Genomic DNA, 27,869 nt, shown 5'->3' on the forward strand with positions numbered 1-27,869 from the left:
TCATCTACAGATCTCAAAGTACTTAACAAAGGTGGATCAGCAGCATTACATCTATTCAACAACTGTGGAAACAGAGGCCCAGAGAAGTGAAGTGACTTTACCAGGGTTATACAGCAAGCCAGTGGAAGCGTCAGGAATAAAACCTAGGTCTGCTGAGTCCCAGTCTAGTGACCTATCCATTGGATAGTACCACCCCTCATGTAGTATTACAGACCCTTGCCTTGTATGATAGGTAATAAACACCTCTTTCTTGTGTGCCAAACAACCATCCTCCTTTTCGGAAATCTTTCCTTAAAATGTGGTCCATCCACAGAACCTGAGGCCCAGCATTCCTTTCACAGCTCAAGCTTGGATCTCTCCCTTGTGCATCATATGTGTGTGAACTGCTTATCTGTGTCTGCATTAGGCTGTAAGCTCCTTGTGGCAGGGAGCATGCTTTCTCATATGCATGTAGAATGTCTGGAGCACTTCCAGAGTTGGGAACAGTAACAGGTTAGCCAAGACTCCACACCCAGGCTCTATCTGATCTTTAATAACCTTGTATGGTTAAGATCTTGGTTTTACATCACATTTGAAAGATGATGTCTCCAGCAGCACATTGTCTCCTAGCAAGTGCAATGCCGGGGCATTGGGTCCAATGGTAACTTGGAGGGAAGAGCCCCACCTACTGAATCACTAAAAAAGAACAGGAGGACTTGTGGCACCTTAGAGACTGACAAATTTATTTGAGCATAAGCTTTCCTGGGCTACGGCCCACTTCATCGGATGCATAGAATGAAACATATAGTAAGAAGATATATATATATACACATACAGAGAACATGAAGAAGTGGAGTAAGAGGCTAATTAATTAAGATGAGCTATTATCAGCAGGAGGAAAAAACTTCTCACTAGTACTACTTCCTGGAGCTCTTTAGTGTTTCTTGGAGTCTACAAAGCACAGCACCACCCTCACAAGGTCTGACGGGGGCAGCACAAGCTGTGACCCCAATAATGTGTGGTCAGATCCCTGCAACTGGACAGAGGCCTGACGACGTCGACATGGGTGCACGGCTCTGCAGGATCAGGGGCTATGTACCTATCTCTTCCTGAGACTCCGAATCCATAACTATGTATGTGAAAGATATTATTTTCTGGTCAGCAAAGCGTTTAAAGAAAATTTTTTTTAAAAAAAATATACCAGTCAGTTTTCTTTTATGTGGCTTTTTTTTTTTTAAATGAAACCACCAAAAATATTTCCGGTCCCCAATTTATCACACAGACTCAAAATGCTCACAGGAAAATGAGAGGGGAGAAAAGGAGCTAGAAAGGCAGTCGTGAAATTGGCATGTGTCTAGTGGAAATTTTTTTTTTATTATTACCATGGAATTATTGTATCTGCGAGCCAAAACAACAGCACTCCCTGGTGCCAATTCCAGCTGTTCCTCTCTTGTAAAATTTATGAGCTGTTTTTAACATTAAGATTGAATAGATCTTGTGACGGAACTTAGGTGTAGCCACTAAGATATTTTTAATTGTTGTGCTGTTGTCAGGTTTCCCTGTGCCACAAAGCATGCTGTTAGTTGGTTGATTAGTCTCTGAGATGCCAGCCTGCCAGGTCACTGAGCTAAAGAAAAAAGTCAATCCCAACTTCTGATCAGCTGCAAATACTTGCTGGGAACACAAACAAACAAAGCCTGCTGAAGTGCTTTTAAATAAGCAAGTGCAATAGAAGAAGAATTCGATAGAATTGTTTGTTTTTAAGCTTCAAAGAGCAATGAGCATAGCACTGCCCCCTGGGGTGACAACTCCACCAGTTTTCCTTTGCTAAGCATGGTCAGGCTGAGCCAAGAGTAGGTTAGCAGTTTGGCAGGAAGTGCACTGGTGAGTCAATTGGTGGAGTCTTCTCTGTGCTGAACCCGAAGCCCATTGTTAGGGCATGCTTTATCCTGCTGCAGGGGCTGCCTTTCAGGCTGGTGTACAACTGAGGTCCTGACCACATGTTGTTATTAGTGATTGTCGGGCACTTGTAAGGACAGGAGTGTTAACTGTGGTGTCCTGGCCAAATTTCAAGTATGATCATTACATTTTGCTTTTCTTTCTGCCTCTGTTGCTTTAATTAGAGAAGCTATTCTTCAATTCCCGTCCTTCAGCAACCTGCTCTGTAGTGCTGCTACACTCTTATGATGATGGCGGCCGCATTCTTTCTCAGAGCTGATTGCATTTTGGCTGTGGATGAAACGAGCTACTTCCTGCGTGGGCCGTGTCTATACTAGACTGTCTTTTCTTAAAATCTCCAAGTGTTGCTAGCCATGCAGCTCTAATGAGTGGAGCAGTAGTATAGTCCAGACACCCACCTCTTCACCACCGTGTTGTCTAACCCAGCTCACAGCAGTGCTAAACCACATGGGTGTTAAAACATCCATGGCACCTTGCCTACATTAGTGCTCCCACGGTTGCTTGGTGTGGTTGAGCTATATGGGGGGTTGCTACTGTGCCCCATGCTAACACATCCTGGCTCTTCATCCTCTCTAGTGGCTGAACCATATAAACAGTAATGAGCCTACTACTGTCTTTGCGCTAACAGACCTAGTCCTTAACTCAGTTAGTCGGAGCTCATGCTTTAGATCAAGAAGTCTTGGGTTCAATCCCTGCAGATGAACCAACCACGGATGTGCTGCCATTTTTCACATCACCTCTGGACAGGTCATTGCGGGGACTAAAGCCAGCACTTTTAGACGTAAAATCTTGAGTCTCTAGTGTTTGAGCTAAATTACCAGGGCCATTAGCTCAGCAGCGTACTCAAACCTCCACAGATTTTTCCAGGCACCAGAGTGGGACAAAGATTCACACTCCACCAACAAGGATTACAGAGTGTAGCCTTTTATCGTATCTGGCTGTAACGCAAGAAACCTACAGGCCTGTATCCTGTAAGATATTAGCTGGAGCATAAGTTAGCATAAGTGTGGTTAAGTAGGCCATAACCCAGGCACAGATCAAGGGTTACCTTTAGATTTTGGGAAGTAAGAAGAGCTTGCTGAATGGTAGGAGTTAGAATGTTCCAGTCAGTGTGACCTCAAGGAATCTGGAAGGGATAACCGCAAATCCGCTCAAGCAAGGGGTGATGGCATGATCCTGCGCTGAAATGGTAGTTACTCATGTCAATATGTTAACCTGTAAAATAGGTACACCTCAGTATTATATTGGTGAAAAGGCTAAATATGGGCACAGTAATGGGCATGGAGGACTGAGCATGAGCAGATGATGCTCAGGCTCTGTAACAGGGCAGTCACCATGTGGTCTGGCACTTTTCTTTCCTGGGCCTCTTCCATTGCTGACTGTTTCTTTTCTGCTTGACCCTTCAACTCGTTGGGAACTTGGACCATCAGACATTGCATGCTAGAGGCAGGGCTGATCCTTTTGTTTCTTACCACCAGGTCCTCAACTAAGGGTGTGAGTATACAATTCTAAAAGCTTATGTATAGTATGTTACCACAGATCCTATATTATCTTTATCTTGTTATGTGGCTTGGATCTTCTCTAGATTTCTCCATTATTTTAGTAAAGGTATCTAAGGTTTTACTTTGCCCTCAATGTGAGTGTCCTTGTTATCCACCCCGAGATATCCCCACAAGATATTGCACTCCAAAGTGTGAATTCTGTGTAGCTTGATTCGGGGGGAAGAATCTTACTGCAGTCATATCAGTTGGTCATTATTCTAACATTATCAACCTTAAAAGGGTCAGGCAACAAGAATCATGAGTAGACAAGGCCTACTTCTCTATTAAGCACATTAATAATACTTTCTGAGCCCATTCACAGACATGATTCAGTCCCACAGAGATCTTAGGTCAGCAAGAAAATCTGCCAAGCACAAATATGGGACAATAGCCTTAAAACATTTGCCAAATACAAAATACAAAATAAGGGACTTAAAAATTTAATTAAGGAGTAAATTTGAAAAGATGTGGGATTATTAATTGCTTCCATCTAGCAAAATTGTCTATAACCTCGGTTCCCCTTGTGGCTCAGAGGTAAATTACAGCCATAAAGGAAGCTGGCCTCTTTGGGTATGTGTATGTCTAAACTACAAAGAAAAACCTGGAGTGCCGAATCTCAGACCCCGGGGCCAATTGACTTAGGCTCAAGGGGCTCGGGCTGCAGGGATAAAAATAGCCCAGGGTCAGCTCCTAGACTAACCCCCCCTCGCCCCCTCAGCCCCCAGCCAGGTTTCAGAGCCCTAGTTTGCATCCATCTCTTTGAATACCAGCAGGCTTAATAAGAAACACTAAGTGGTGGGAGATTATAGATTGGGCTTTGCTCCCAAGGATTCCCAAGACTTTGCTCCAGGATGCTGAGCTGCATTAATTGTCAACATTACTGAAGAACCAGCCCACAGAAAAGCATTGCCTTATAGCGGAATCGGCACCTGGTGTAATGTCCTGAGAAGATACCAGTTGTGTTTGGATTAGGACTTAAACACTTAAAGGAGAGGAAGAATCCCTCTTAGGTTTTATGAGGACACCATGCAAGGCAGCTAAAGACTCCCACATTTATACCAGCTCTCTCGCCCTCTTTAAGTTGTATCAATATGAGGCAAAAATGAAAAATTTCCAGTATCAAAATGTGAACATTCCAACCACAACTACTGTATGTGAAAAACCAAGCAGGCTGCTCTATCAGGTTAACAGTATCCATGTTGTCTGAATGGACTGCAAAACAATGATCTGAGAGTCATGGCTGTCTTTCAAATGAAAGATGAATTAACAAAGAGTCTGTCAGTAGGAGACTGCTAGGAAGAGATTCCCATGAAGGCATAGCAAGTGAATAGCATGTGTTTAAAGAGCCCATAATCCTATATTTACAGAACAGTCTTTAATGGCTCATTCAGAGCCATTGCAAAGAACCAAGTAAATAGTGTGGTTAGGAAAGTCTGTTATTCTGTATTTACTCACTAGACCGTCTGCTGTGGAAACTGTGAAGTGCCCCATAGAGCAGAAAGGAGTTTTTCATTTTCAGCAATGACAAGAGAGACATAGCAATGATACTGAAGACCACAGTTTCCATGGGATCTATACCCTCACTTTTAAACAGCTGCAATAGCTGGTCACGGGAAATGGTAAATTCATCATCACTTAGTGTCTTTACACTGAGATTGGGTTCTTCTAAAATATATGCTCTAATTCAGCCACAGGTTATTGGGCTGGATTGTGTTCACTTACACAGCTGGAAAAATTCATTCCCTCCACTACAAGAATTACTGGAAGCAATGATACAGCCTGTTTTACACAGGAGGTCAGACTAGGTGATGACAGTGATCCCTTCTGGCTGCAAAAACTATGAAATTACGTATCCAAACACAATTTGCACCCTCAATAATTTGTGCCTGGAGGCCCTCAGAGCTTCAACTGCAAGCCAAACTTGCACACAAAAATCAGAGAGTGAAAGGTGTACCTGACTGGCAGGTACACATGACATTGACAAGGAATACTGGGGGCTTTGCATATGCAGATAATTGTAGGTGCAAATGTTGTGGCCATTTCTGAAAATATGACTCTAAGGATCTGCTTGTGCTTGTGCTTTACATTTTCAAAGCTTTGTACCAAACATTAACTAAATAACCCTCAGAACTCCCATGGGAGAGAGGCATGTGTTGCAACTAAGTGAATAATTAATAGAAAACCATTTATGCAATGAATTTCTCCTTTTTTACTGTTTGTGACGTGTCCATGAACTGATTGAATAATGAATAAATTTCATAATTTGGCAAAATTACTCACATTTATTGGGTCAATAATACGTGGTTTGCAGGTGGTTCACAAACCGCAAATATTTGCCATTCATGCTGTGTTGGTGAGTTTGGAGTCATGTGGTCTTGTTGCTCATCTCTGATTGGATGATTTACATAGCCAACAATAACAGAGCACTGGACTGGAACACCGGAGACCTTGGGCCTTGGGTAAATCACTTCGCCATCTCCTGCCTCGGTTTCCCCATCTGTAAAATGAGGATAATGACACTGACTTCCTTTGTAAAGTGCTTTGAGATGTACTGATGAAAAGCACTATATAAGAGCTAGGTAGTATTTTACAACTGAATATATCATTTGACATTTGTTTTCAGTGACTACTCTAACTTGACATTGGCTTCTCTTGTGGATTCATGCTGACAACATTTGAGCACTTGAATGTGCCTGGGGGATGAACACAAAAGGGCCAGGAACATGGTCTGAAGTTTCCCTTTAAAACTGAATGGCTATGTGTGGCAAAAAAAAAGGACCGTGGCTGACTCAATTCTATCAAGTGTTATCCTTGTTTTGCACATGGGGAAATTCAGACACAGAGAGGGGAAGTGTCTTACCCAAGTCTACAGGGAAAGTCAGTGGCATAGCTGACCCCAGTTCATCTTGAACTATATTCAACTATATTCCTCACCTACATAAAAAAAATCTCAGCGGTATGATTAAAGGCCAGTGGAGCCATCCAGATTTTCCACATTACACTAAAGCTGCTTTTCCTTGATGGCATTCACGGAGGTCAGGCCATTTATATGACGAAAATACATTTGCGTCATTGAATTTTTTAATGTATTTAATTAACACACCGAAATGACCATAAATGAGTGTTAAGCAAATTAATATGAAGCGTCTGAAGTTAATTTAGTGCTGGTGTGACAGCTCTGGAGACTGAAGCCCACTGTCTTTATAGCAAGCAGCAGCATTGCCTGCATTGTCTCCTGCTGCCAATCTCGTACAGTCCTGTCCCACGTGGTCCAGCTCTGTGGTCTGAAATTGCAAAGAGTGATCAGACTCCCTGGCTTTCCCACTGTGTTCTGAACCTGCCTGTTGATACTGTGAAAAAGACAATTACGAAAATATTGGTCTTTTAAGTCTTAGTTTGGATATATTTATCTAGCTAGGTACCTGGATCTATTTTAATTGATTCCACCCTGGAGTACTGTATATTGGGGCTTATACGACCTGCTACCTGGACAGATAAGGAGATTGCTAATGGTAATCTATTTCTTAATGAATGCCAGGGATGAGTCAGCATTGGTTTTGTGCAAGTGGAACTAGCTCCATTACAGCCAAGCAGTACAGCAAGCTGTCGCCAACTGGTCTTTGTCAGTAGCCTGTGTAAAGTGCATTGGACTAGTTCTTCTCATGCATCTTCCTCGTAAGGATAAGATTTGTTCTATGAAAAGCCATGGTGTGGTCAAAATATAACCCCTCATGCAAAGCCTTATCCAAAACCCACTAAAGTCAATGACAGCCTTTCCACTGACTTCCATGGGCTTTGGATGAGGTCCACACACTCCACTCCCAATGCGTGGAGCTTTTTGCATTGCAAGTATGTAGTGGGTTTTAGTCCACGAAAGCTTATGCTCAAATAAATTTGTTAGTCTCTAAGGTGCCACAAGTACTCCTTGTTCTTTTTGCTGATACAGACTAACACGGCTGCCACTCTGAAGTATGTAGTTGATTCTCATCCCCACGCTTCCATCCCAATATGGCCTATTTGTAGTCCTCCGATCTTTCTGTCTCCTAAAGATTGCTAATCCAAAGCAGTGGGAGGAGTGAAGGTGGAGACAGCTGTTCTAAAACACATTGTTGTCTTTCTTTTCTCAGTGTGTCTTTTCTTTTCTTTTTAGCTGACATAAAAGACCTTATCTGAAAGTGAAACTGAAATGTCTCTATCTGAACTGACTCTGGCCTGAGGGCACACAGGCTTTAGAGATCCCCATCCACAGGCCAAGGGTTTTTGAGGATTTGCACAACCTAGGAGGCCTCTGCCACTGTACAAATGTGTGAGTGTACATGGGCACCAGTTTTGTGTAATTTCTGGTGGTGCTCAGAACGGGTCCAAGCAGAGCCGTCCTGTGATGGACCAGGGCAACCACCCAGGGTCCCGCACTTTGAGGGGCCCTGTGCTTCAGTGGGATGCAGGGTTCAGGGTGGCCTGGGGGACTAGCAGGGGGGCCTGGCACTGGCAGCAGCAAGTGACCCGGCCCCAGCTCGCCCCACTCAGCTCCACCCCGCCTTGCCGGCTCCTGGCATTGCTTGGGGGAGGGGGCGGAAGCTGGAAAGAGGCGGGTTAGGGGGGTGGAATAGTGGCTGGGAGGGGGCAGAGCAGAGATGGGGTGGGGTGGGGTGGGCTGGGGCCGGGTTACTCACTGCTGCTGATGCTAGGCCCCCCGCTAACCTGCCAGGCCTGGACCCAGAGCTGTTCCATCCATAGGACAGACCGGGGCAACTACCTGCGCTTCGGGGCGGCCTGCACTTTGGGGGGACACGGGGTCCAGGGTGCCCAGGGAGGCTAGCTGGAGGCCTGGCGCCGGCAGCAGCAAGCAACCCAGCCCACCCCAGTTCCACCCTCTTTCTCAAGCCTCCTCCCCGCCTCTTTCTGGCTTCTGCCCCCTCCCCCGAGCAACGCCGGAAGCCGGCGGGGCAGGGCAAGTTGGGGCCGGGTCGCTTGCTGCTGCTGGTGTCAGGCCCCCCGCTAACCCCACAGGCCACCCTGGACCCCACGTCCCCCTGAAGTGTGGGGCCCCCCAAAGCACGGTAAGTCCAAATATTGCTGGTGCCAGGCCCACGTTCCTAAATATTGGTGGAGCACAGGCACCCATGGGCCCATATAACTCACCACCTATGTGAGTGTATTGTTGAAGACATGCCAATCATAGCATTTATAACTAACGTAGTTAAACATTTTGGTACAACGTTCACTCCCCTTTGTGTCAGGGTCATCCCCAGGTTTCACAAATAAAGTCTTAAGAGTCTGTTCTTTTAGAAAAATCAGATCCCAGGCTTCGGTCCAGCAAAGTGTTTAAACACATGAGTTGTCCCATTGACTTCAATGGCACTACATACATCCTTAAGTGATTCACTGGATCAGGACCCTAAGCAGTGGATATTGGTGAAAGCTGGTTTCCCACTCAGTCCCCCCAAAACAGCCAAAACAAATATCCATGCCAGAAATGTATGGAGGAAATGCTGAAGTGATAAGATACTTTGTACCTACAGGGCATTGGCAGACACATTTTCAGACAATTCTATATGGTAATCAATTGATAAGAAACCAGTGGGCTAAGCAGGACTGGTTGAAAAGTTTCCATCAGCACTCTTTAATCCAATCAGGGAGAGAAACCTATACAGAGAAATGGGAGCAAGAGGCCCCCAAACTGCAACTCCCAGGTAGCACTGCCATGGCATGGCCAAATTAAACTATTGCAGCTTTTTGATTTTTCGCTGCCCAGTTTATAGTCTCCAGGGATCCCATCCCTCATCCCCATTTTCTGATCAGCTGCAGAGCCAAGTTCATCCCTGTTGTGAAGGCACTGGAGAAACTGTTCTGAATTCTGACTTCCTGGGGTGCTCAGTTCTGAATCAATAACTTCGCACCTGGATTTTTTTTTATTTGTTTAATTTTTTTCAAGTGCAACAATTTAACAGGATAAAATCAGACATAAAATCAATATTATCTGTACACCTTTCATAAACATGGGAACAAAAATGAAATCCTCTGGTGACTACGTATACTGTCAACCTTAATATTAAACCTATAGTGCACTTGGACATGGTGAAAAACTCAATTCATACTAGAAATTGGCCCAAACCCAGTGGTGAGCTGGAGCCGGTTTGCACCAGTTCGCACGAACTGGTTGTTAAATTTTGAAGGAGTTTTAGAACCGGTTGTTAACCCGCTTCCCTGCAGGGGGCGCTGAGGCTTTGATGGGCTCCGGCCGGGAAGTGATGTAATTCCTCATCTGGCCACCGGGGGCGCTGCGGGAGCCATGCGGGCTGCCACCTGGCCCTGCGCAGGAACCCTGGTGCTGCTGCCACGACCCCTGGCCCTGGGGCTCCCGCTGCTGCCTGGTGGGTCCCCGGCTGCTCTGCTGGGCCTGGGCTGCGTCCTGCTGTTTGGGCTGCTCCGAGCCGCTCTCCCCGTGAGCACCCACCACCCTGCCCGCAGCCAGCCCCTGCCTCCAGCCACCCTCTGCACCCCCTGCCTGCAGCCAGCCCCTGCCTCCAGCCAGCCCCGCACCCCCTGCCCTGCCTCCAACCACCCCCTGCACTCGCTGCCCCGCCTCCAGCCAGCCCCGCACCCCCTGCCCTGCCTCCAACCACCCCCTGCACTCCCTGCCCCGCCTCCAGCCACCCCCGCACCCCCTGCCCTGCCTCCAACCACCCCCTGCACTCCCTGCCCTGCCTCCAGCCACCCCTGCACCCCCTGCCCGCAGCCAGCCCCTGCCTCCAGCCACCCCCGTACCCCCTGCCCTGCCTCCAGCCACCCCTGCACCCCCTGCCTGCAGCCAGCCCCTGCCTCCAGCCACCCCCGCACCGCCTGGCCTGCCTCCAGCCACCCCTGCACCCCCTGCCTGCAGCCACCCCCTGCCCTGCCTCCAGCCACCCCCATACCCCCAGCCCTGCCGCACCCCCTTGCCTCCAGCCAACCCTGCACCCTCCTGTCTCCAGCCAGCTCCACACCCCCTGCCCTGCCCGCAGCTAGCCCCGCACCCCCTGCCTCCGGCTAGCCCTGCCCCACGCCCCTGTCTGCAGCTGGCCCCATGTCCACTGGTGCCCTGCAGTTCCCAGGGCAGTAACCCTGCACACCTGCTTCAATGAGGGGGGCAGGGAGCAGCTGGGACCCACACATGTGCACACCCTAGGGTGACCAGACAGCAAGTGTGAAAAATCAGGACAGGGGGTGGGGGGTAATAGGAGCCTATATAAGAAAAAGACTCCAAAATCAGGACTGTCCCTATAAAATCGGGACATCTGGTCATCCTAGCACACCCCCAGGGCGTGGCGGGGACCCACACATGTGAAACGGAGCTCATTTCTAGTTCAGGCCCATCTTTTTAAAAAAAGTGCTTTACGCAGGGTTAGCATAATCCATATTTTCCCAGACAGGTCAGGCTTTTTGCTTCTTAAATCGCCATCCGGGAGGAATTTTTAAATTTTAAAAATTCCTCCCGGGAAAATACGGACGTATGGTAACCCCTTTGGTACAAAAAATACATACTGGGGCACATCCCTTAAATCAGAACTTTTTATAGGGAACTGGTTGTTAAGATTTTGGCAGCTCATCACTGCCCAAACCAATATAGCTCCCACATCCCCCGATACCCACAAAGACACATGTACAAATGTTGGCCTCTCTTGATAAAATGGAAGCTGAAATCCAAACCACACCTGGTTTTGTTCTGCAAACCCAACATGACTGATGAAGTTGTGCAAAACCAAACCATGGGCTTCCCAGCCTCTCTGGAAAGAAACAAAATGACAGACTCAGAATAATGCAGTGCCTCATGATATGGAAATACTGCTCACTTACAGTGACTTTTGGATTGGAATGAAATAACTCTGTGAAAAAAAATGGTCCCTATTTTGTGAAGTGCTGAGTCTCGTTGCCATTAGGATATCTCAGCAATGCACAGGATCGGTTCCTGTGAAAGCTTTCCAATGTGTTCTTCATCCTGTCCCTAGTGCACGAAATAAAACGTGGAGCTAACAAGTGCACTTTGAGTTCATTTGTTCTGATTGGCTCAGTTTCCACTGTTCCCCAACAGATAATTAAGTGCATGCATGCACGCACCTTCGATACCGCTCCCGTAATTAATGAACTCTGTATACAGCTGAATGTTAATTGGCTTCAGGCTTGATTGAGGACCACTTTATGAGTAAGAATCTGTGATTCCTCCTCCCAGGCTTCTATAGCTGGTCACCAAGAGAAGGCTGCTGCTGCTTCCCTTACTAAATACAGCCCTGACTTCTGGGTGTCAGGTGATTCTTCCAAGCTTTGAATTAATTCCCTAATTCTGTACCATTTTTGAGAAACTGGCTCAGCTGGGTCTAAGGCTCTTCCCTCAGACGTGTTAGCTAATTAAATGTTTTAAAATGCAATGATCAAAGTTATATAGACAGAAGCAATTTTTATGAACTAGTAGCTTTAATTTAAACTCAATTCCAGCAGAGCATGTTGCAATGTTTCGCGCTATTAGCCAATCACTAATGTGGACCATAGAATGGTTAATAAAAATCCATTCAAATCCAAGACATTTTTTGATTTGCAGAATAGCTTAGTGCTCCCAATGCAGATCAAATAATAATAATAATAAAAAAAAAGAAGACAATTCAAGTGTGATTGGATAATCTGATGGTTTTGCTCCCAGTTTATTTTTAATTTCTGGCAGGCGTGATGTTGGAAATTAAAAAGCTCTCTTGACGGTCGAGTGACTCGAATCTCAGACCAGAGGAGATGAAGTGACTGATGCAGCTCTGGGGCCTTTTATTCTCCCCCATCATTACGACGGTTAATAAGAAAAACCTGGGAGGTTGCCGAGCAGTGAAGGCTGAGACCCTACTTCATGTGCCACCCGAGATAGAGCAATAATTATCAGGACAGCTCAAGCTCATTTCTAGTGGAAAGGGAGTGGAATGCTGGTTAAAGGAAAAGCACTAGCTATTGTGCACACTTGGAAAGGCACAGAAGTGGCTTAATGATTTAAGCATCTGATTTAAAACACCTAGACTCCTTGAAGTGATAGGCTCACATTCCAGCAGGGTTGGATCAAGCCTTCTTTGTTCCATGATCCAGTAAATAAATTGAGTTCCATTCAGTTTACTTTGCATGAGTCTTTCAGATAAACCTTAAACTCTGTGCCCTGTCTGCTTTGCATGGATATTAAAGATCCCGGGAGACTTTCCAATCCGAACCTCTCGATTTATCTTACTTCACATGGGAAGTGGGGGAGAGTGTAAACAGCTGGAGACATGCACAGTCCTTAATAGGAAATGGCTTTTAAAGAAAAGCAGTTGGCTCGAGAGGATCTGATCCTAATTCCTACCTGAAAGGTATTCACATAAAAAACCACCCAACCATAACTGGTACTTGTGACGAAGCGGGACTGTTCAGTTTCCCCTATGCAGTTTCCTCAGTTTCCCCTATGCAGTTCTTAAGTATCTAGGGGGTGGGATAAGGGTGTATGATCATTGCAGAGCCCTAGAGGGCAGGTGTGTGCAGGGGTCTGGACACAGAGAATGGCCAACACCCTGTTTCCTGGCAACTGATGGCCTGGGCCCTTCCCCCCTGCAAGGTGAGAGCTAAAGGGTTGGAGAACAAAGGAATCAGGTGACCTCCTGGCTGTCGAAAGGGGAAAGCGAGAGGAGGAGGGGTTGGAGGGAGTTTCAGTTTGGGGGCTGGCTGGAGACATGGAATGAAGGGCAGATGTGGTTGTCTGGCTCACTGCCCCCCAAAATGGACCCAGCTGAGGGGTCCGGTTCTCTCACCTACAAGCTCTGTTTTAGACCATGTTCCTGTCGTCTAATAAACCTCTGTTTTACTGGCTGGCTGAGAGTCACATCTGACTGTGAAGTTGGGGTGCAGGACCCTCTGGCTTCCCCAGGAGCCCTGCCTGGGCGGACTCACTGTGGGAAGTGCACGGAGGGGCAGAGGATGCTGAATGCTCGACCCAGGAAGGTGGAAGCTGTGTGAGCTTTGTATCCTGAAGACAGTCTGCTCCCAGAGAGGAGACTTCCCCAGACTAGCTTCATGGGGAGCAGTTCCAGAGCATCGCCCAGGGACTCCATGACAGTAATAACTGACACCCTCATCATCAACAGGGTGGCCAGGGGCTAAATGAACATATTAGATGGGGTTGCCTGGAGGCAGATGCTGTAGTGAGTACTCATCTACTTAGATGGATAGATATATACTCATTGGCAGAGGACAGGGGGATGCTTGCTCTGTCATCACCTGGACTGCATTTGTTTTGTGAACAAAAATGACTTTGCTCTACGGATCTGTCAAACCTAGCAACTAATTCATTTTAAATAAAAAAAACAACATGTGAGAGCAGGTGTTAAAGTGATCTATCAGCTGAAATGTGTGTCTGCCATGTTCCAGATAAATGCTCTGAAAGGAGCAGGCCATGGTAGGAAGGCAGAACATGGCTCTAGTTTGCTGCATAGTCATCTGTTTTGCTAATGGTCCCATCGCTTGCCCTACTCAAGAACATTGTGCTTTCAATGCATCACAGAGGCCACTGAGCATGACTTATGGGTTCGGTTGCTTGGGTGGGTTTTCCCCCCTACCATACAACTGGAGCGATGAAGGGTTGGGAGCTGTATGATATGCAGCCCCGTCACTTTCAATCACTAGTAGGAATCAAAGTGTGCATGGGAGGAATGGGGGATAGGGTGGCTGTTCTCTAGGAAGCTTACCTTTCCCAGTGCAGTGGAAATTTAGGGAGATGTTTAAAATCAGGAGATGCTCTGCAGCCCCTCCCCTAAGTAGGATCTTTCCTTTGCTAATGCCTTCAGTGAGCAACGAGTGTCCGCACCTACAAGTGTCCGCACCTACAGATGTCGAACTCTGTTGTGTTTGAGGGATTAGGAAACAGAGGGGGAACAAAAAGAGCAGTGACTCCCATAATAACTCATGTGCCTGGCAGACAGACAGGCCAAGCTGGGAAGTGAATGTCATGATAATGGGGGTGGGTATTTAACATTTGCCTGTACTTGAACAGGAGGGCCTTTGTCGCTAATTACCGAGAGACGTTAGAGGAGTTGGGATGTATTTAAACCCTATTGTTTGCTGTTAAAACAGGGATTCTTCTTCTTCTTTTCCAGGCTAAGTAGTTAATACATTTTTAGCAATAGTAGAAGGGCACAGTGGATTAATCACTGTCCTTGAAAATAAAAAGTGATTAATTTTAAGGCATGCAAATGGTAGGAGACAGACAGAAACAAGTGGCTGCTGGCTCGCAGACCAGATCAAGGGTAAGAGCATTCATGCCAAGACTTTCCACGTTGACAAGCTATTCAGCATCAGCCCTGACTTGGATACACTAGGGAGAGTAAAGGCCAGGGGGCCTGCCAGGGCTTAGTGGTAGAAATATCCATAATCCCAGATCTGCCTCACCATAGTCATTCACAGGAGATTCACAGGGCACCAACCATTCATGTTTGGTCTATTTTCCATGCCAAAGAGGATGTCAGTTTCTTCAGTCTGAAGAAATGCATCATAATTGCAGCAGCATCTTTGACCATTTAAGTAACTTCTATTCTGTTGAGGCCTCTTTACAGTAACAGTAACACTATACTGCCCTTGATTCCTTCTTGCAGCTATTGTGTATAAGTATCTACAGCTTTGTGTCCAGAATCACTGGCCCCAGGAGGCAGCTAGTTCCCCATTAGTCAATAGCATAACACTAACAATGTTTATAGGCCTACTGGAAATGCCTAGAATCCTGCAGCTGGTGTCTACTTGTTTTCATAGATTTAAAGGCCAGAAGGGACCATTATAATCTTCCATTCTGACCTCCTGCATAGCACAGTCCAACAAGTTCCACCCAGCGATTCTTGCATCAGACCCCTAACTTTTAGCTGAACTAAAGCATATTTTTGAGAAAGACATCCAATCTAATTTGAGGGTTTAACATCTCTACTAGTCACTACTAACTGGTACTGGTCTTTTTTGGCTTCATTTACAATACTGGGAGCCAATAAGCCAAGGAACTCCAGACCAATAGGTAATGTTGCTTTGCTCCAAAGTCTTGTTGGCCAACTGAAGAGAGAATGAACCAAATTAATGATTTCACCCAGAATTTCCACTGAAGAGAACTCATCACCTTCAGCACACATTAAAAACATTAACAGATTACGACGTAATTCCTCCTGTGAGTAAGTGAGTATCACTTGACCTGTTTTACTGAAGAGAGTTCATAGAGAGGTGAAATGCCTTGCCCAGGGCCATCGAGAGCATGTCTAGACTGCAACTAGACGCCTGCGGCTGGCCCATGACAGCTGATGCGGGCTTGCAGGGCTGTTTAATTGCAGTGTAGACTTCCGGGCTCCGGCTGGAGCTCAGGCTGTAGGACCGGTGAGGTGGGAGGGTCCTGGAGCTGCAGCCCAAGCCCAGAAGTCTACATGACAATTAAACAGCCCTGCAGCCTGAGCCCCATGAGCTCAAGGCAGCTGGCCCGGACCAGCCGCATGGTTTTAGTTGCAGTGTAGACAAACCCTGAAGGGAGTCAGTGTCAGACCTGTGACTGGAACTCATCTCCCTACCTATTTATATGGATTTATCACCACGCTATCTGAACGCCCACTTTTGGGATCACACCAGTCAGCATAAGCGCCTAATAATTAGGGGTAGGCAACTTAGGTTGGATCAAATAAGAAAGAGTCTGTGCCTTCAGCAGGACCGGCTCTAGGCACCAGCAAAGCAAGCACGTGCTTGGGGCAGCACAATGCCAGCCATCCCCCTTTTTTTTTTTTGCTTGGGCAGTTGCGCTCTCGGAGCTTGGGGCAGCAAAAAACCTAGAGCCGGCCCTGGCCTTCAGCCAGGTCCCTGAAGCTTTTATGTCAGTTGGAACATATAGTTAATCTCTTCCTTTTGGACTTTGCGTGGCTGCGGGGAGTGGGGGGTTGCGTTTGCTTTGGTTTTCTTTGTCTTTCATTTCCACAAAGCCTCTGCACTTCCTGATTTCACTTGGGTTTAGAAGTTTTTCCTGAGGTATTTTCAACTAGGCCATAACTTGGCCATACAGGAAACCTTACAGGAAGGCTCCATCTCATGAGATACCTTTTCTAGCTGCTCCATGATTGGATAAACCTTTGAACAAATCTGAACTCGACCTCTGGACACTGTGAGGTTTGCCTGTCACTGAGTGAATTATGGCTGCTAACCACTTTAATTTGGGACAATTTTGAGATTACATGGCTCCGTTGCCTGGTGCCAGTCAGAATTCTGGTTGGCGTCCTTTGTCAGCAGTCACAGCCTGTTAATCAAATGAGTCAGAATGGCAATAAGCAAAGCAGTGCAATAATTGACTTGGAAGGACACAGAGGCCTGGATCAAAATCTCTGCATCACATGATGCCTAATTCTGGAAACATTTCTCAGATATACTGGATGATTGATGGGGGTAAAGGAAAGGAATGCAATGGTATGGAGTGTTGAACAGACATCTACAGGACCCAGATCTGGAAAAGAATAGGCAAAAATTCTGGGGTAGAATCACAGGGAGATCCAAAGATTTAAGTGAGATCTGTGCTGAGTCATTGGAAATGTCTGTGGGGCTTGTCTTCACGTATAGCATTACAGCTGCACCATTTCTGTAGTGTTTTAGTGAAGACACCAGTATGCCAATGGGAGAGCTTCTCCCTTTGGCGCAGTTAATCCACCTCCCCAAGAGGCAGTACCTATGTTGAAAGGAGAAGCTCTCCCACAGACATAGCACTGTCTACACTGGGTGTTAGGTCAGTAAAACTATGTTGCCCAGAGTTGTGCATTTTTCACACCCTAAGTGATGTAATAATACAAATACAGGTCTGTAGTGTAAACCTGCCCTATGTTGGTGGATTACAAAATCCATTGGGGTGGAATACTTCATTACATTTATGTTTCCCTTTTCAGGACCTTGATCTCAGCTCCAATTCCTGTATTAAGCATGGGAAGCTATGAGCCAGCATCTGATATTTTGCTAGTCACAAATCTTTAAGAAGTGGAGCCATGAACATCACCACTGGGAAGTCTCCAAGTTTCCAATCTCCATCTCTGGGAAGTCGCTGGCTGGGCTTGGTGACTGTATGTATCCTGCATGTTACTGTAAGCAGGACATGAACTAGGACCCTTTTGCCAGATGAGCCAAAAGGCAGTCTACTCCAGATGAGCTAGTAGGAGCTGAGCTAGAACTTTTCTCAGCTGGAAGTCACTCTTAGCATCTATTACAACAGCAGGATTATCTTTCTAGTTGCAAGTCAATGTAATGCTGAGCTGTGACACACTAATTGTGGTTTGCAACTGCTGCGGAAATTGTCACCAGCAATGAACTTAGAAAGGACACTCGGGGAATATTAATATAATTCAAAATAGTGATTTAAAACCATTCCATTCTTCCCACTGCTTTCACACCGTTATCCTCAGAAGTTTGAAACTTGAACTTGGATTGCACACACGTGCAAAGGTTTATTTTTGGAGGGTTGCTCACAAGCGCTGGGCATGTATTTCATGCAAGTGAAGGAAAAGGAGCATTGAATTTGTTTGTGTTAAGGAGAGAAAAAACTCATGTAGAAATCTTTTTTTTTTTTTAAGAGGGCAGGTGAAATGTTAAGCCTATTATAACAAATCCATGTGCTGGAGACAACAGCATAACTATTCCATCTGTCACACACACAGAGCTGGGATCAGAATTTTAATCTGTCAGCTCCATAAATACAGGCCTCTTTCACTCGAGCTAAAGGAGATTTCCCTCTAGTTAGCAGGAATGCTAAGGCTGCTCCACCAACACAGATTGGTGGATTAATGATTTTGCCGCCCCTAGGCCCAGAAATAATTGCCGCCCCCACAGCTCACCTCTGCTCCAACTCTGCCTCCTACCCTGAGCGCGCCGCCGGGTCCTGCTTCTCCCCACTCCCTGCCAGTGCTTGTGCGTGAAACAGCTCCGCGAAGGATGGGGGGAACGCGGCGCGCTCAGGAGAGGATGCGGGGATGTGGGGAAGGAGACCAATAGGGGCAGAGAGGGGGCTGGGAAGGGGTGGAGTTGGGGCAGGGCTGGGGGCGGAGGGCACGAACCAGCACCAGGGGAAGCAGCCTCTGGCTGCTATTATAAATTTGCCACCTCTGCAAATTTGCCTCCCTAGGCCTAGGCCTTGTTGGCCTAGGCGTTAATACGCCACCGCTGATTGGCCCCAAAGCCAGCGTAGCCAGTCATGGGAGGGTTCACCTCAATACAAAAGGATCCTTTAATGACACAAAATCGCCGTGGTGACTGCTACAACACCAGCCCTCTCTATGGCTGGTGTAGAGGGCAAGGCTGAGATTTCCTTGGTGCTACCATAATACCCTGGCTGTTATAATAATCCCCTTGGACAGCTGGCCTGGAACACAGCTGGCCCAAAGTCAGGTCAGGCTCCAAGGTGGCATAAAGCCACCTTTTTGTCCTCAGTGAACTGTACTGTATGTTCTTCAGCCTCCTTTGATAATGCCTTGGTGGGAGGAAAGTGGGGGAGCTTATTGTTATTTATTATTATAACAGTGCTTCAGAGATTTCCCTAATTAGTATCATTATAAGTACAGGAATTAATCTCGAAGTCCTGGGCTTGTCAGTTATTGACAATGCAGCAAATTAAAAATTAACTTTAAAAAGAAAAATACACATATAAAGTTTGACAGAGTGTGAAGAAAACCGCATTCTAGCTACCGTCTCAGAGAATGTGGGAGTTTGGGTTTAATCTTTGATGACTGTAGCAGTTTAGAATGAGCTGCTGAAATAAAGGAGGCAACCATGTGCCAGAAAAGAAAGCCAATGCTTATTATTAGTAGATTTATATTTGAAACAATGCATGTAATTTGTCACAGGAAAAGTTTGATGCCCCTGTGCATTCCTTCCACCACCAAATTCTTCCCTTCAAAACCCTCCAGTAATATGTGAACATAAAGTTCCGGCCAATGAACACGGAATTCTAATGGAAAGAAACCCTACAGGAGTGGGGGTATGCCTGACATCCACATTAATACCAAAATGAGTTAGTTGTGACTGATGGTATTCCAGTGAACACCAAAGGAACTAATAATGATTAGGGCCATTATTTTAAAGCATTGCCAAAAAAGGGAAACACTTAGATGTCTTCAATTGTTATCTTTCACGGTGTGCTTACTGCAATGATCGTAGATGTAATTTTGCTTATTAATCAACAGTGTGATGGAAGCGGATACAACTTGAGAGCACATGCATGAGACGATTCATAAAGGCACGTGTCTTATTTGCGGATGTGCCTGAGATTTTATTGCTGCAATTGGGACACAGTCTGACTTCCTGTTCTGGGAGAGAAGGAGGATGACTCAGGAGATTGCAAATGGACTAGAAAGTCATTCATAAAAAAAGTCTCTTATCACTTGTAGGGCCAAATTCTGCCACCTGTTACATTTACACAATCCCTGTTCACTTCAGTGGGACCACATGGGTGTAACTGAGGGCAGAATTTGCCATGTAGCCCCTTTATGTCTGAAGATCTCAAAACCTGGATTTGTGCTGGAAATGGCCCACCTGATGATCACTTTAGATAAGCTATTACCAGCAGGACAGTGGGGTGGGAGGAGGTATTGTTTCATATTCTCTGTGTATATATAAAGTCTGCTGCAGTTTCCACGGTATGCATCCGATGAAGTGAGCTGTAGCTCACGAAAGCTTATGCTCAAATAAATTGGTTAGTCTCTAAGGTGCCACAAGTACTCCTTTTCTTTTTTCAAAAATCTATATCATTACCAATTAATGAAGACTCATAATAGCCCTTTGATAGATGGGAAGACTAAGGCACAAGGAGGACGTGAAGTCACACAATGATTCAGTAACAGAGCTGGAAATGAAACCCAGGAGTTCTGACTCCTAGGACATTGCTGTACTCTCTCGGAACTCTCCATCCTGTGCATTATTGGTTCATTTCCATCACTGGTTGAAAATCATTATCAGAAGTCATTACCCATCTGTTCAATGGCGCTGTGCAGTGCAAAGAATTTGGTGGGTCTCCATCCAGTTTTTAATGGTCAGTTGTAAACATCACAGTTGGCAATAACTGGGAGTTAGTCTATGGGACCTGGGGACAGCCTCTGCACATTCCTGTCTACGATTTTGATTCAACCAAAAAGAGCACTGCCTCCAAATGATCCATCCCAAATTTTACACTGAGCTCAATATATTCTGGGGCAGGACTTTGGGAGCTCAGGTCAGTGCTAGGTAGTTAGACTGTTCCAGAGCTAGGGAGAGCTAATCCATCATGCTCTTTAGAGATGCTCCTGTTATGCTGTGACATTTGGATGACATTTTTTTCAACAAAGAACAAATGTAAGTTTCCACGAGAAGGAGCACAGTGTGTTACTCACTCAGTAGCATTCTGCATCTGAATTGAACACGCGCAACAGCAGCTGCCTCTGCAGCAATGAGAAGGGAACTTCACTATATTTAAAGGCACAATATATAGAAAACAGAATAATAACATCTCTTTTCAGTTACCTGTTCTACTACTGCCACTCCAGTCTAAGCTCCCAGTCTGTTCCCAGCTACCAAGGGAAGAGAAAAGGGGAGAGTTTGAGTATAGGGCAGCAATAAAATGACAGCATTGCTCAGGACACTGTCTTCCCACTTAAATTCATTTTCAACTTTAATTAACCTCTCCTACCCATGGCTACTGTTTTCCTTCAAAAAAGTGAGCTGCTTTTGCCAGCCAGTTGTCTGTATCTCTCAGTCACAGCTTTAATGACTAATGGCCCAAAGTCCCTGATCCTGTCCCCATTGAAATTTACAACAAAATTCCCCATTGATTTCAATAGTGCAGGACGAGATCCAAAATGATGAACCAGCCCTAATGACAACCCAATTGCAAACCCCCAGCCAAACCCTGACTAGATCTTTAGCTGATGTAGACTGGCATTGCTCCGTATGGATGGAGAGATGCTAATTTACATGAGCAGAACGTCTGGCCGACAAGTTGCCACTTGGGATGTGTGTTTCTGGGTGATGCTTCTTATGAGTGCAGCAGCCCACACCATGGAGGTTGGCAAAGGGGGCTTTAAGCCATCTTTGCATCACCTGAGTTCTGGGCCAGATGGGGGCTGGTAAATGAGAACAGCCCTATTTTACAGCAGCCTCCCAAGGGCTGCCTGTGGACTGTGTTGCAGACCAGAATCCCCCTAGTCTGTGCCAGGGAGACACCTCCTTCCATCTTTGGCAAAGCCCCCTCCTTATCCTAGCGCTATCCCCAGCAAACCCCCTATGCTAGGGTTTGTAAGAGAGGCAGCAATGGGCTGGTTATAATGGCCCTACACCAGAAGAATTCTCCCTTGACTATTTGTGGCACCTTTATGGCTCCTGTAAGCCACTGGAGTAACATACAGTGGTCATGGTGGTAGAGAGACCCTCTCCCTTGGTTCTAACTCAGATGTGACTCCTCCCTTTCTCAGACAAAACTCCTCTGGGTTGCTTCATTCTGTCCCACTGTGTGAATGGGAATTTGACTGGTTAACATCAGAGTAAGGCCTCAGGATTTGTCCTTGTAAGAGCACCACTAGTTGGACCAGGGACCTCCCCAACGATTTACCCACCACAAAACATCCTGGCAGGTGAGAGGTTCAATCGTACCTGGATACTTCTGTTACTTGGGAAATGGCTTGTTAGTTAAACAGAATGTTCCTGGGTGAGGTGAACCCCGCAGTGCAGTGCTTCATTTTAGGGACCATGCTACACATTGCAGAAGCAACACAGAATATATTTATAGAATTAGCTGTAAGGAAAATCATCCAGGCTATTAAAAGCCACATGAACACACTGAATATCATGCATTTTAAATGTACATAGAAAAACATCATTTTGAAGGGGATTATTGTTTAAATAGGCAATACAGGTTCTGGCAGATAAGCCTCTCGCTGGTGTCTTCTTCTATTGTCTCGAGTGCATTATCTCCCCCATACTATTCTCAGTTCTCTCCAGGAGTATTGTCAGAGTAAAATGCTATTTTAAAGGCATATGTTTATGTTTCAATAGACGTTACAATAGCAAACACATCCTGCTGAGACAGAGAGAGAGAGAGAGAGAGGGAGGGAGAGACTACATGTCATCTACTGTATTGTGTGCCAGGTGACAAACATTATAATTAGAGACCAGAAGGTAGGAGCCCATAATACCTTCTCCAAACAGAGCACTGGATTGGACTCCACCTTGTTGATTTTGATAGCGTTCGGAGGAAGGATGGCTAAAGTGTTCCAGTAACCCCTCATACTCTTATGCAATCATCTTCCTCTTTAATAACGAGGTATCGTCAACAGCGACTACAGGTCACAGCATGCTGTGCTACATCTCTTTCTGAGCAGCATACTGCATGCCACTTGGACTAAGGTTTATTAGCACAAGACTGATCACTGTAACATCTGACAGGTTTCAGAGTAGCAGCCGTGTTAGTCTGTATCCGCAAAAAGAAAAGGAGGACTTGTGACACCTTAGAGACTAACAAATTTATTTGAGCATAAGCTTCTGTGCTGTAGCTCACAAAAGCTTATGCTCAGATAAATTTGTTAGTCTCTAAGGTGCCACAAGTCCTCCTTTTCTTTTTGTAACATCTGAGAAACCTACAAGATTAAAGATTAATCATATAATGCACCATAGGCGCTGACTTCTACTGGTGTCGGTGGGTGCTCAACCCCGCTCTGCCTCTGCCCCAACTCCACCCCTGCATGGCCCCCTCCCACCCCACCCCCATTCCAACCTCTTCCCCAAAGTCCCCACCCCAACTCCACCCCCTGCCGCCCCCATTCCAACCCCTTCCCCAAATCCCCACCCCAGCACCACTTCTTCCCATGAGCACGCCACATTCCCGCTCCTCCCCCACCACGGACCTTGCTACAGCTGTTTGGCGGTGGCAAGCGCTGGGAGGTAGGCGGAGGACTGGGGACACGGCGCGCTCAGGGGAGGAGGCAGAGGCAGAGGCAGAGGTGAGGTGGGGCGGGGCGGGGAGGGGAGCTTGGCTGCCAGTGCTTGCAGAGCACCCACTAATTTTTCCCCATGGGTGCTCCAGCTCCAGAGCCCCCACGGAGTCAGTGCCTATGTAATGAATGCATCCTTTAGAAGCTAGAACTTTCCTCCTATCAGCTGGATTGCTATGTTGTTTAGGGCCTGGGGGTCCTTTTTTCCTGAGCTGGGTGTTTTGCAGTTTCTGGGAAAAAGCTAGTTTAGCAGTGAACTCTATAGCAGGGAGAGTGGGGCTCAGCCTGCTGTCCCACAGAAGAAAGTTCCATAATTATGCACCTGTCCTTGCCCCAGATCTGAACAAGTTGAAACCTGGGCCATAAGGTTTCCATTGAGCATAGTAGCCAGGGCTGGGAGCAGAGAGGAGATACATCATGATGGGGCCTTGAATTATGGCGACTGCATGGGTTTCAAGCCTGAATTTAAAATGTAGGTGGTTGAAATCTGATTTGTAATATGCACATTTATGCCATACTATGCGAAACCTTTGGCTCCTGGCAAGCTTTCAGTGCAGCCCTGATCAGGGCAACGTTTGAGTGCTACTGATTCTGAGAAAATCACAGACACATGGAACCGTGGGGACAGCATGTTTGTGTGTGCCTTTGCCTCCTACAATCTGTGTCTGGGTATAAGTGTGCTGTGTTTGTATTTGTACAGGGAAAGAGGCGGGAACCGCCACTGAGTCTGTAATTCACTTTGGAAACTGGCAAACATCTTTACAATGTATTTGTGAAAGATATACTGTATAAGGTGAATTTCTAACAAGCTTCCATGTGATTTTCCTCTCTTGAGTGAGAGAAACCTGATAAAGATATAGATCCTTCCTCACATCTTGGCATAAAATCATACCTTATTGGTTTAGATCATTCTGTGTCTTATTTTTATAGTACTAGTGTTTTCTAGTTCTTGCAGAAAATACAAACGCTCAGGAGATCTAATTTTTCTGCTAAATGGATTTTCATTCCACATAGCGTTTTCTCTCTTTCTTTATATAGAAAAACACATACACATAGAGATTTAGCATGTGTACATATACTTGTGTGTGTGTGCACACTGCCAAAAACAGGATTAAATGCAGTGTTAAAATAAAAAATTCCCAGACTCATACTTGAAAATGGCCACTTTTAAACATTCACAACTTTAAAAATCCTTAACTTATGCTCTTCAAACTTGAGTTGATTCTCCTTCCTCAATAAAACAAGCCAAGTTGTGAGTTTCTAGGTGTAGCTATTTTTGGAGCAATGCACACATAACGGTGTCATTGTAACATATGGGATAAGTGTATTTTTATTCATGCTCATCTAACTCAAACAGCTGAGCAGATTTGGCTCAAGCTCTCAATAACAATAACAAAATAACACACAAAGGAATTCATTTGAGAAAATGGGGAGTGTTTTTTCCTTCTGTTTGAGAAAAAGGGAGTTTAGCATGGAATGGTAGCCAGATATCAACACTGAGTACATGGCAAACTTTTTATTGCACGCACACAGCCAGTTTTTGCTAACAGTTATATTAGTCCGGTGGCACCTTAAAGACTAACCGATTTATTTGGGCATAAGCTTTCGTGGGTAAAAAACACTTGTTTTTTTACCCACAAAAGCTTATGCCCAAATAAGTCTTAGTCTTTAAGTTGCTACCGGACTCCTCGTTGTTTTTGTGGATACAGACTAACACGGCTACCCCTCTGATACTTGACAGTTATATTAGTGTAAATCTGGAATATCTCCATTAATTTAAGTGGAATTACAGTACCTCAGAATTACAATAGCATAGAAACGGAATTTGTCCCAATCAACCTAAGCCAAAATGGTTAAATTTAGCTGCCAGAAGCTAGACACCTAAATCCATACTTAGACACCTAAATAAGTGGCCTCATTTTCAGAGTGCCAAGTACCCACAGTTGCAGTCAATGGTATGACTATGAAGGTATATTGGTGTAACAGAGCAGAATTTGGCCTCCAGTCAGGGGATTAAAAATAATTTTGCTCTATTGACTTCCTAATTGGCCAACTGTTTTGGATGTTAAAATCTACTGACCAGCTAGTAATTGGATGAGCCAGACAGACCAACAAACCTTAATTTTGCCTTCTTCTTCTACTTAATTGCTTTCCCCTTAGAAATAGATGCCCAAGGAGCTGATGTCATCAACAGCACCTGCTGGTGAGGTTCAGAACTACCCATGATGCTCCAGCTGCCAGAGTGGATCATGGGATTCTCCCAGACTCTAATAAGGGAACCAATGCTATGGTCCAGAAAGGCAGAGATAATTACTTTTCAAGGATGAACCACTTTCCATAGAAATGGGTTGTTTCATCTTTGCAGCTAAGAACTGGTGTCAGAAATACCCTGTGAGGCACAATGTAGCCGCTACCACTGGGAAACTTCACAGGAGACAGAGAAACCACATAGAAGATCCTAAGAAATGTCTGAGCCCCCAAAGTCAATGTGCTAGCTGCTGTACTCAGCAAGGAAGAAAACATTTGTCATTAAGGAGAAGGCAAGTAAATAGGAAACTGGACTGGGATGCTTATGAGGTAAAGATAACAAGAAAAAACTAAAGAGGGAAGCAAAAGGAAAGAGCTAGGTAGGAAGGCAAGGAATGCAGGTGAGAAGCAGGCAGTGGGTGCACGGGAGATGTTGGAGGAAGGGTAAAAGATGAGTTAAGGTTGTGTTTCTGTCCTTTCCATTTTTTTGGTTGACACAGATTAGAGAGAGATCAGAGCTTCACATTTACAGCAAAACAGCTATCCAGTGGGTTTAAAAACTGAACTCCAGTGGGCATTGTTATTATAACCCTCGATCCGTGACTTTTTCAACCTGAGTGGCAACCGATTTTCATTCTAAACCTCAGCTGTAGCCAAGATAGATCGTACTGCCGAGCCACGCAATTCTGTGTGTTACTCCTCACATACCTAGCACCCAGCTGCAGTGTGTGTATATATACAGATTTCTTAAGATTCTAGTGTCCCCTTTTAGCAGTGGAGAGAGACCGAGAGAGAGAGAGAGAGAGAGAGAGAGAGAGCGCTAGTCAGTTCTCATTTAGTTTACTGTTGACATGTACAGTTTCCAGAGTGCATGATGTGATATATTGTTCCTTCTTCCTTAGGACACTGAGTACATGGGAATGTGAAAGGAAAGAAAACGCTTGTTAACCCCTAGGGTGTAATTGGCCAGCAGTGACTGGCAGCCAGCCAAAGGAACAGAGGAAGAGAGAAATGGAGGGAAGGAGAGGGGGTGCATAATGAAGTGCATGCTTTTAATTTCACTTAAGAACTCAAAGGAGGAAAACCTGAGCTATATCCATTGGGGTTGTAATCAATATCAGAGCAGATAACAAAGAGCTGGCACTCAGGGTAGACTCCTGCCTTGCCTGGGCCCGTTAGTTTATTGCTCAGCTTTTCTTTACGGCTCTCTCCCTTTCTGCCTATATTTTGGCTCCAGCTTTGAATCCTTCAAACACTAGGGAGCAGCAGCTTCCTTTGAAACCATCCGCGGCTGCTGCGGCTACCAGCCTTTGCAGTCTGCCAGCTGGTTTAAATAAAAAGAGAGAAGGGGGAAAGCGGAGGGGGGCTGGTGGTGAAATGTTCTTGATGATAATTTGATTGCATGCATTAATGATCAAAGTGTTGCAGACTAATTACTAACACTTACCTCTCAGATATTAAGTTATCATTTATTTTCCCCCCCTTACTTTGCATCTACCCCATGATCATGGTAATAATCTGCAGCCCGACTCTTCTACTTGGATGCCTGAAGACTGTCTCGCAGCGCAGATCAAGAACTTACCTAACGAACGGGAAGGTGCAAACTCTGCAAGTGCCATGGCTTTGCTGTCAGTTGGATGCTCTTTGATTCAGGAAGCCTTGGTCACACCCAGTGGACAGGTGCATGGGAGATTTTGCCAGCGCCTGCAAGGGTTTAAAACAGAAACTAACAAACAAAAACAAGTTTGACTCTACCACCTCCTTGCCCTCATCCTCTGTCTTAATGAATGATCAAGCCCACACAAGGCTGAATGCGACAAAGGTACTTAGCTGCAGTGGAAGGTCTCTCTCAGGAGGCATTCCAGATGGGCAGCCAAGGAGCCGGCCATGCAATAATAATAATAAAAAAATAAAATAATAATAATCCCAAACAATCAGCTAGTGATGCTGTTTCCAACATTGGCTCAGCCTGACAAATACCAGCCTTCTGCCATCTGATAGGGAAAGGTACAAAAAGCATCAGTGAGGTGTCAGAAGGAATCTCTAGGGGTATGTAGCCCATGAAAGCTTATGCTCTAGTAAATTTGTTAGTCTCTAAGGTGCCACAAGTCCTCCTGTTCTTTTTTCTAGGGGTATTGTCAGCTGCCAACAGGTTTGGGGAGGA

The 27,869-nt window shown here is 45.7% G+C and overlaps 1 long non-coding RNA gene across 1 annotated transcript; it reads right to left on the bottom strand.

Moving 5' to 3' along the window:
• Positions 1 to 5,774: 5,774 nt before the first annotated feature.
• LOC311524318 lies at positions 5,775 to 27,409 on the bottom strand. The gene is made up of 3 exons (XR_014712525.1): positions 27,288 to 27,409; positions 20,997 to 21,043; positions 5,775 to 5,976 (listed from the first exon to the last, which is right to left on the bottom strand). It is a non-coding gene; the product is annotated as an uncharacterized lncRNA (long non-coding RNA).
• Between the last annotated feature and the right edge of the window lie 460 nt (positions 27,410 to 27,869).

This window comes from Lepidochelys olivacea, assembly GCF_965140295.1.
Source record: "Lepidochelys olivacea isolate rLepOli2 genome assembly, chromosome: 7".
In the NCBI taxonomy this organism is placed as follows: domain Eukaryota; kingdom Metazoa; phylum Chordata; order Testudines; family Cheloniidae; genus Lepidochelys; species Lepidochelys olivacea.